The 11115-nt window shown below is 36.1% G+C and overlaps 1 long non-coding RNA gene across 1 annotated transcript; it reads left to right on the forward strand.

Annotated features, from left to right (window-relative positions):
* Positions 1-6223: 6223 nt before the first annotated feature.
* Positions 6224-9080, forward strand: LOC130054776 (uncharacterized). Its single transcript, XR_008803111.1, has 2 exons — positions 6224-6633; positions 8752-9080. It is a non-coding gene; the product is annotated as an uncharacterized LOC130054776 (long non-coding RNA).
* Positions 9081-11115: the final 2035 nt, after the last annotated feature.

Here is an 11115-nt window from a genome sequence, read left to right on the forward strand (position 1 = left end):
ACCCCCCCCCCCCCCCTCATTTTTTAAGACGGTACAAATTGTCGTCGGTGACAATGTGTAAACAGCGACGCTATGTACCCCAGGCACCTGAAGTATGGATATTACTACCCCCTCCCCCTTAGATAATTTTTGTGGCGGTCACAGAGTACGGATTTGTTGTACGCACCGTGAGATTGGTTCGCAAAGTTAGTCTCGGGATCATCCGAATGGTCTCGGGATTATTCGCGGACCAATCACCCGACACGTTATAAATTCGTACTCTGTGACCTCCTTTTTGGCTGCCAGTAGAATAGAAGAAGCCCTGTCCGATCAATGCACGCAAAAGATTGTGACAAATAGAAGAGATGAGATTGGTTTTGAGTTGAAGGAACTTGTAGTATGACATCTCCCTAACCTGCCTCTTGCCAAAATTCCTTAGGTAACGCTGTAATTACTTGGAAAATGTGCCCCGAAACGGAGACCCCCTGTTTGTTTACAAATTTTTGTTTCATACCTTGTGTATTTTATTATACCGGTAGAAGGCCAATCTCTAAAGCTTTCAAAAAGCGTGAAACGATTACAGAAATCGAAAGAGGGATGAGATAGACAGGGAATTCACACATTTCAGAGAAATTATTGCCACAAAAAAATTTCAAAAAGGGGGGTGGGGGTGGGGGTAGGAATATCCATACAGTTGCCTGTGTATGTACATGTTCCGACACAAACCAATGATACAATATTAAGTGTACATTTATAGCACTAAGTACTGACCCACATACTTCGAGTTGGTATGAAACTTATTGAAATACATGAAAGTTTTAAATATTTACGAATGTAACTACAGTTTATAATAGTAAAGACTATGCTACTTTGAGTGACTATACTGATAATTTGGATATTTTCATTTACTATAATAAAAACGTTAATTGGTACTTTGATTTACTATACAGAAAATTTGTATATTTTCATTTACTATCATAAGAACATTAATTGGTAGTTTGATTACCTATGGTACCGTTGGTACTTCGTTTCACTATTGTAAATAATTAAGAAATGTTAACTGGGCTCTCGATCGAACGTTTGAGTATCGAATATTGAAATCGCCACTCGGTTACTGAATGAAAGGGGAAGATGACGGACAGTGATCAATTTCATAACTCCTATAAGAAATGCAAAATAGAGGGTTAGGCAAACACGAACCACTAGGCACACCAGTGCCTAGGAGGAGTAAGCATCCCCTGTCGACTGGTCACACCCGCCGTGAGCCCTATATCTTAATCAGGTAAACGGAGTTATCCGTAGTCAAATTCAAAGTGCCAAGAATGGCCTAACAATCGGCATGAAACACGTCAGACAGCATTTGACCCATTGATATGTTGTGTTTTAAAAAATGTATATTCCAAAGCTTATTTCTGTTAAAATTCAATGAAATGAAATAAGATATGAACGGTGAATGTATATACCATGTAATTAATTGTCAACTGCACCAGTACGACGGTGGTTTAGATTTATAGTGCAGACTGCCCAGTACAATGTTGCCACGTGTTTAAATGAAGTAATTAGCGGGAATCCCCTGGTACAAGCTTTTCTCACCTATCCCTATCCACCATGTGTTTAGGATTTTACTGAACTCCCTTTAACTATTGAGGAAGTCTTTGTAGTTATAGGATAAAACACTAAAAAATTGATAATATAACAAAAACTTTGGTACCGTAGTGTAAGAGAGAGAGAGAGAGAGAGAGAGAGAGAGAGAGAGAGAGAGAGAGAGAATTTTCTTTTCCTTTTCTATATTACCAAACTAAAAAAATATTTTCTTATTACTAGTAATTGATTAGATATTAGATTGAAATTTATCTTTATACTTTTACATATATAAAGTGAACGAGAAAGAGAATGATAAAAAAAACAACCCAAAAACAACCATTGAAAAAAGCTACATTTAGCTGTTTTAAAGACGTGATGTCTCACGAATATTTTTTATCTATTCATCCAAAACGTATCATTTTACTAATGCACCAATTAATTTCTTTTAAAAGTACACTGAATATGTCGGATGAAGGTTTGTATAATCTGACAATGTAAAGGAGAGGGGGAGAAAAAGGAGCGGGGGGGGGGGATGAGAGGGGAAGAAAAAAGGAGCGGGGGGGGGGGGGGGGGTGAGAGGGAGAGGGGAGAAGGAATAAGAAGGAAAAAGAGAAAGAGAAAGTGGGGCGGGAGAAAAGCAACAATTTCACTTACTTCAAAGCTCGGGTAAGTGTTTGAATGGCACGTTAAATTTTCACGAACTAAGGGAAACAATACAGGCTTAACCAGTAAAGGTTATAAGTGTGGGAGAGTCTTAACCAGTAAAGGTTATAAGTGTGGGAGGGTCTTAACCAGTAAAGGTTATAAGTGTGGAAGGGTCTTAACCAGTAAAGTTTATAAGGTTATAAGTGTGTGTGTGTGGGGGGGGTGGGGGGGTGGGTGGGGGGTCTTTGTCATGTGAAATTATCTAAAACTGAAAACCAGCAACAGACAATGCCAAACGCCCAATCCGAATAAAAGACAGGTGACCATCAAATTCTGTACATGAAGTTTCTTTGAAATCACTTTTTTTTTACTGTGTACTATTAGAATCATTAATTAACTTAAAGTACAATTCTACGCGATTTAAAATCTAAAAATAGTAGTTATACGGGTTAACCTGAAGACTTTAACTAACAATCCCCAATACTTAGGTTTTGCAATAGATGTTTTACTTCTCCATGATCAACGACCACAGGAATTTTATTTGGTATTATCTAAGTGGCTATGGCAGCGAGGATATCTCTAGTAATATGATTTTACCTAAATAACAGCTTGCATTCTGCAGGAAAAAAATTGTAAGTCTTTGCAATATTCTACTCTATTTGATTTAAGAAATGAGGTAAATTATATGAAAATTTATTAGTATTAAGAAATAATGAGCTTTCATGAAAGAAAGTTCTCGAAGGTTATAAGAAGACACCAGCGATAATAATGATTGTAATGATAATAATAATAATAAAAATGATAATAATAATGATGATAACCCTTTCAAAATTGTAAAACCAATTTAGTTCAACGACTAGTGTACAATTTGACTCTGTATGTATGATATTCAAAACATGGCACACAGTTATAATACAACACTTTTAACGGAACCTGGGATGCATTTGATGTTGGCTCGTTAGTGGTTTGACGTCCTGTCGAGAATTTTTCACTCAAAAAGGTGAAGTGCCACAAATTCAGACCGCTGCTTAGTGATGAGGACAGAAGCCTACGTGCCAACACTTGCCGCGACACGAAACCCCTCTCTCTCTCTCTCTCTCTCTCTCTCTCTCTCTCTCACAAAAATGCATTTGAAAATTATTTCAAGAACAGTTTAGCTTTTTTGAAGTTTTTCACACCCTTGCACATGTTTGTATCAGAGTGGATAGTCATCAGAAAAGTATATTAGAATTTTAAAAAAATCCGATATCAATTCCAAATCTTGATTTTGCACACTAATAAACTTAATTTTCTCCATCATTAAATACAGTTTCCGATTGCGGACGTCATTTCATTGACCTTTTGGCTAATTTCATTGATTTTGAATTTCCCATGATTTCAAGTTGAAACAGTCAGGCATGTACGTGATTCATGAAGTCAATTTAACAAATTATCTACTACGTGTGGTGTCACACCTGACGAAAATTTATGTAATTAGTTGGAATTTAAGGTAATTGGAAAGGCAAAGAATCTGGAGAGAGAGAGAGAGAGAGAGAGAGAGAGAGAGAGAGAGAGAGAATATCATTAAATACTTTAGATAGCATTGTTGTTTGGTTCAATTTCTGCTGTATGTGACGGAGCATTGACATAATCAAGCAACTAAATAAGGCAAATAAATTGAGCAAATCAAGAGTGGTCAATCAAATACAAAATGATTCCTCGTAGAGCTATTTAAAGTGAATTGCTATTAAGGTGAAAACAAATAAGAAAAAGCAATAACATTTTCAAAAATACACAATGGTATGAACTGCAATGCTTTACACCGGCATACTTTTCATGAAACGCGAAATTAACTTTTTATATTTACATGCTACTTTCATTTCTGTCGGAAATCCCAGCTGTTAAAAATAGATGTGCTATATTTATCAAGTATGTAGTTCTGTATTCATACGTGCGTTGTACACAATTGTCGCACATGTATTCACGAAGAAATGCCTATCGGTAATATTCGTACAAAAATATCAAAGGCAAAGACACTGGAAATGTAAATATCAAGTGATAATGTAACCTTACCATTAGGAGTAGTTCTTAAGGAAAGAACAATTCGTTTTGTTAGGTTTGTCGATTTTCTCTAAATCCCCCCTGATATCATAGCATATGATAAAACAAAATTTTTAATCCTTCATGAATATTTCATAGAGATTAGGTTCTGAAATGTCTATTGGAAAATGAGATATTTCAACGGTCGATATTAGTTTTAATTGAAAAAAAAAAGATTTTTCATGCCAGAACATATTATAAGGGTGTTTTCTAAGGATAATGACTAAATCGCCTATTTCATCAATTGACAACGTACTTGCAAAGTATTAGATGAAAATCTACAGTAAATCCTTGCTCAGTGGTACAGAGCATTCGCTTCGTAACTGAGAGGACGTGAGTTCGAGTTCGCGTCAAACCTAAGACGTTAAGATAGGTAGTGATTGCTCCTTCGCCAAAGGCTCGGCATTTAGAAATGAGAATCACAAGTCTTTCGGGTATGACCTTAAAAACGGACAGGCGTTGGCACGATAACTAATCAGAGGTCTGTGGTATTTCAGCTATAGCAGGTGACGTCTCAATATGAAAAATTCAATCAATCAATCATTTCTAATGATATTGAAATACATGTACATGATTTCTGCATAAAAATTAAAACTTGTAATATAATAAAATTGTTATAGGGTGTTAGTTACGGGTATTCGAGATCCGATGATTAGTATGAGGGAACAACTATCAGGGGCGGATCCAGGAATTGTGGTTACGGGGGGGGGGGGGGGGGGCACTTTATGAGGCAGTGGGTGCAAGGCGAAGCGCCCAGAAGCTCCTGGATTTTACAGATTTTATGGGGCTTGAAATATTTCTCCTATTAATTCATTTGTACTATTTTCTATCATTTTAATAATGTGAAATTAATAAAATGACCCAAATTTTAAGGGGGTTTTTTGGTTGAAAAAATTAAGTTCTCCCAATAAAGTAATTCAAGAAATCAAAGGATTTTGGCATTTATTTCTCCGGTAGTGGAAGAAATTATTGCTTCTTTTATCGTTTAGTACATTTTCCGAAACAAGATACCGCGATTTACCTTAAATTTGAAAATTTTAGGGGGGGGGGGGGGGGGGGGGCGGCTGCGCCCCCTCTAAATCCGCCACTGCGTCTATCGTTATTACGAGGATACATCTCATAATACGAGACAATTATCTGGTAAAATGGAGATACTTATAAATGTGGTGATGTTGAGTTCATTTTCTCGTTATTACGAGATAAGACTTCACTAGACTTTCTATGTTGAAATATTCCAAGCATGTCTGTCCTATTATATAGTCTTATTGAGTTGTATATATTTCTTCCAAGACACTGCACTGGCAAGTGTATTTTTAAAAAAGTAAATACAGATGTAATCGATACACACAAAACAATTGATTAAGTGTGCAGGTGTATATATGATTGCTTATCAATATTGCGTGTGTGCCTAAGGACTTAATAATTGACTTCTCCTACCAAGCAAAAACTCATCAGGTGATATTCCAGTTATCTTTTACTCGATTTCAAAATTTACTTCGTGTGCCACACGCGAAATGTGAAGGAAAATGGATTGAATTCCTTTCCAAAACTTTAGTTTAGACAATATAAGTAATTCTCTGTAATATATCTTATTTATATACATTTAAATATATCACATTGCCACCCTTTGAAAAATGGAATATCATTCTAGAAAAATAGACCCATTTATAAATATGAGCAACTTTATCCAACCATTGAACAGATGCGATGAACGGGTAGGATAGGGGTCCTCATACCTGTAATCAAGGGACGTGAATGAACAAAACTACTTTATCTTCTTTCGAGTTGTACCCTTGAGTCAGCATTCAAATGCGAAGGGTTTTATATGCAAGAAAACTCAATTTATTGTCCCTTTATACTATATAACCCTTGGTCATCGGTCATCTCTACAATGGCTGCAGATGAGAGAGATAAATAGTATTTTTTAAAAAATTTTAAGTATCTTGTAATCACATGAAAATTTCCCGACATAGTGATTTTGTAATTACGACCAAAAGAAAAATGTTTTCATTTTTAAATTCAAATTTCGAGAGGTGGAACACTGAGTTCAGGTGTCAAAATTGAAAGATGGAGACCTATTGCTTTTATATTTGAGGATACTTGTTGTCAGTTTTCCATGAAATTACATTTCTTTGTTCTAATTGACATTTCAATTTGTTTTCAGACTCAGGAAAACCAAATATATATCCGCACACAATGAATACCTGCCTCATCTCCATTTTTGTCGCTCTTACAATCAGCGCATGCTTAGTGCAGTCCATGCCCATGTTTCCGGTTGTTGAATTAGCATCAATGCACCCGAGAGACGCATGCTTATTCATCTGTAGTATCTGTTTCCACAGTCAGGTAAGCCTTTCGTGTACAATCTCAATATAAACTATACATCTTTAAATATTCAGAGAAATGCATGAAACCCGACGTACTCGGAATAGGCTATCGAAGAAAAAGGCAAAGCAAAATTATAATATTGTTCTGTTACTTTCGGGTTACATCAGGGCCGTAAATTACATGGAGGCGGAGGAGGCAGCTGCCTCCTCCAACTTTTGAGCCCAAAAAAAATTAAAATTTAAAGTTCATTAGAATTTATGTTGTTTCCAATAACTAAGAACATGATACCTCCCTTAAAAAGCATTCCAAATCTTTCTTTTAGAATGAGTTAGTCAAGTAACATCTTAGAAGGCCCTAGAATCAAGGATTTTGCACGAAACGTGTTCAGTGTGCACAAAATGTGCTCAGCGTCTGGGGGCCTGGGCGGCCCCCAGACCCCCGCCTAATTTCCTGCCTCCTCCAAATTGAAGGTTAATTTACGGCCCTGTACATGTGCGAGTTGAAAGGTCCGAGATTCGAGTTTGAATTGACCGCCGAAAACACGCATACATATCTTTGTCATAAACTACTTAGGTGCAAGATAAAAAGATCGATTTCGGATAAAAATCTAAATTCAAATATTAGGGGGAGGGGATGAAACCAAAAATAAAAGTTACTGTCATCCAACATCGATTACTTTAGTGGAAAAAAAAGGCAAGCGAATGTTAAAAACCACGTAATAATATCACATTTTAATGAACATTTAATAGTTTTAATGTATACTTTCATTTGTGAATAAACAGTAGAAAAGGTATGTACAGAGTGTTATTTATAATCGTATGTTTAGATTTGTTATAATCGTTTATTTTCAACATTCACCATATCTAGTTTTAAAGGAGGTTGATGATCTTGGTGAAAACTGAATTTAGTTTTTTGTCAGACATTGAACGTTTGATCTCGCCCCTTATACGACGTAGGTTAACACCTTTTACGTGTACTCGATTAAACACAAGTCTTTTTTGAAATAGGGAAAATAAATATCATGCTTTTTGTTTCAGTTGTATCAATTTGCGATAACATTACCTAACAGAAAAGCAATAATGTGCGTTTTCTCAAGAAGTTTTTATTATTATATACACTGTATATACAAAGTCTCTTCTATCAGAGTATATATTACCGGTCTTCTTCAGTCGTGTGTGTGTGTGTGTGTGTATATATATATATATATATATATATATATATATATATATTAAACATGGCAAACATTTATTTTCATCATTGTTGTACCTCTCGATTATAATGAAGTTTTTAAATTAATCAATATTTTTTAAAATAATGATTACAAAAGTCTTGTAATTAATGGTCAAACTGAATCTATGGACCAATTTCAGAGGTCAGCTTAATTGATAACAACATGAATTCTGGTGAGGACTCGACTAGGTGCAACTTTTGATGTCTCCCTATAATCAATACACCGTTGACAGTCCTCGTGGACGACTAATCTCTCCTGACAAATTGGCTACCAGTAATTAAGAGTTCCTCAGTAGTTGAGATCTGATGTAAGAAAAATGTGACGGGCTGTCGACTAATAATTAATAGCTACCGACCAGCCTTTGAAGCCGAAGCCTTACAACGGCTCGGAAACTTTAATGACAAAGATGGCAACAGCGTGGAATTAATAGTTTTAAGGGAATTGTTTCTCCTCAAGAAGAGTGGCGGGTTCTTAGAATCATTTATGAGAATTCAATATTGATAAAAGACAATGAAATCTGTCTTGATTTTTAGTAATGAGAGAGAATATGTTTTTAGATTTGAATTGAATGCTGTAATTTTTTCTTCTATTTGTACAAGTCCATATGATTGTTAACACGCTTACAACACGACCCCTTAGTTAAGAAAATAGGGATAAGACAAAAGTTATATGTGATAGCCCTCTACGAAGGAAGTATTTATATATGCCGTATTTAAGGCTTAATATTCGCCGGAGTAAAAAAAATTGCGATTAACAGTTATCTTACAAACTTACAATCATTAGATATACATTGCTCAAACTGTTCACACAAGCATGCATACTCGCAAAGATTTTTTTTCATGAGAATAGATGATATTTGCAGGCCTTGCAGACATTTTGTATTTCTGTATTTTTTTCTCTCTCAGGAGGACTCCATGCTGAAGTGTGCAAACAATTACTGTTTGTCCGACTATCTCCACCACGGCTTCGGGTACCTGTGGATCGGAAAAGAATGCGCCCACTGGCCCGCTTTGAAGAAATTCGTTGCCGCCGACAACGTATTCAAGAACTAAGACTATTGTGTTAAATGTCTCATGTTCATTTTTAATCATGTCATGTTATTTAATCATCACAGTGCAATTCAGCTATCAAGTATAATTTCATTTAATTGAATTAATAAAACAAATAAAAACCACAAAAACATGCAGATATGCTAATATACATCTTTTTATTAAATTAAATTTTGTGTTCAAAATATAGATATTCTGTTATCGTTTGAATAAAAGCTGGTCAAGGACAAATGACACTTTTCTTTAACTCTAGCGATACAACCAGCTCTAGGTGTAGTCTAAGCTGTAAACAATCAATCTTTGGATTCTAGGAAATGTCGAATAACCGCGTCATTTGCCACACTGTAACCAATCCGATGATTACAAAGGAACCAATAGGAGCTCCGATAGGAGTCCGTGCTCACGTTTTCAGAACACCACGAGCGTGCGCAGAAGTTGCAAGTGCGCTGCATTGGAGATCGAACCTTTAGCTCTGTTCTGCAACGGCAATGTTGCTCGTGGGGCTTTATAATTTCATTCAGTCGATGTTTTATCCCCACTATGCATTGGTTTGCCGTTATCAATTCCTCCCTTTCACCTTCAAGAAAGTAGAGCCGTTCTTCGAATACTTTGGCTTTTAGCGCTTGAGGGATACCCTCTGTATCTCGGACCATCTTCCATAAGCCCTTTGACATCGAACATTTCTCAGTGCAGTATTGAAGAACATCAAGTAAACGATACTGATTTGATATTGTTAAACATCTTACGACAAACTCTTGTGGTTTTTCATTTGTCTTCAATTCTTGGAGGATCGTGGATGCACATTTATCGCGAAGTTTATCGATCTGGTATTCCTCCGCCAATGGCAATAATCGAAAAGCAGACTCCGCTCCGTTAGATAGCGTGTCATCTAGCCCCGGATTCAGATAATCCAGTAGTTCTTTGATGTCTTGAGGACTTTTTCCCGGTAAATGTACTTCACCGTCTTTCTTTTCTTTGAAATCTAATGTAAACATGCTCTTGAAAACTGGCGAAGCATAGGAAAGGAGACATTTGCAAATCCGGAATCGTTCGTTATCGATGACTAATTCGATGCTGGAATTCATATTTAGTGTTTCGTTGTAGATGATTGTGTTTGCTGTAGATTCGGTTTCCATAATTAATCGTGATGACATATCAGATCATTATTTCGTCACAAACGATGACGACAATGTGACGTCATAATGGAGTTATTTCTAAAGAGAATGCTAAAAAGTCTTGTAAATATATAATCAAACATTTACTATAGTAAGCATATTTATGATTAAGTGTTCATGAATGTTTAATTTTATTTTGGAGATAGTTCTTCTCTTTCCATTACAAATGGCCGGTCTTTACTTCAACCGGTCGCTGGAGCTCAGCGGTAGAGCGTTCTCTTCGTGTCAGAGCCGCGTCAAACCCACGACGTAAATATAGGTAGTCATTGATCCTTTGCCAACGCTCAGCATTTACGAGTCTTTCGGACATGGCCTTTAAAACAGTATCGGTGTCGTTGGCACCTTAAAGAACCCCCACTGCACTACGGGCGTTGTTAAAACGCAGAACGGAAAACGAAACGGAAATGTAAGAATTAGAATAGCCTAATTAATGAAGTTAAGATAACACAAAAAATCAAATAAATCTGTTTTATGTTTACTCAAATAAAATTTTTAGGAATTAGTTCACAAACGGTAGGCCTATTACAATTTTATTCTGTCCCATAAATTGATTAAGCTAAGTTGAATGTTTGTATAAAAGTCTTCACAGCGTTTTATAAGAATCTTGCAATTTCGGCATTGACAGAGGTGTTAGCGAGCAGAGGTTAGAGAATGCAAAGAACACACATGGATTATACCCCCCCCCCCCTCTCATGGCAAAACGTCTTTAACGCACCTGTATTTACATACAATATAGTGTATAGTTACATTGTTCACGGACTTTATGATACATCTATTTAGCATGGAGTAATGCGGTCATGCAGAGAGTGTGTTATGTATAAAACAGCGATAATTCATGATCTTATTAAGTAAACAAGTTGAACATTGAACATTTTGTGTCTGATTTATAATTCTCTAACTAATGGGGACTGAGTGACCGCAGTGCTTCTTCAATACTGAATAGGCGAGCACTTCTACCAGTTGATTTCTAATCTAACTTTCGGTACCTTTTATTTCAATTCAAACATAGATTCTCTGTTAGCCTTTTAGCTATTACATATAAACA

Source organism: Ostrea edulis, chromosome 5 (assembly GCF_947568905.1).
Source record: "Ostrea edulis chromosome 5, xbOstEdul1.1, whole genome shotgun sequence".
Lineage (NCBI taxonomy): Eukaryota > Metazoa > Mollusca > Bivalvia > Ostreida > Ostreidae > Ostrea > Ostrea edulis.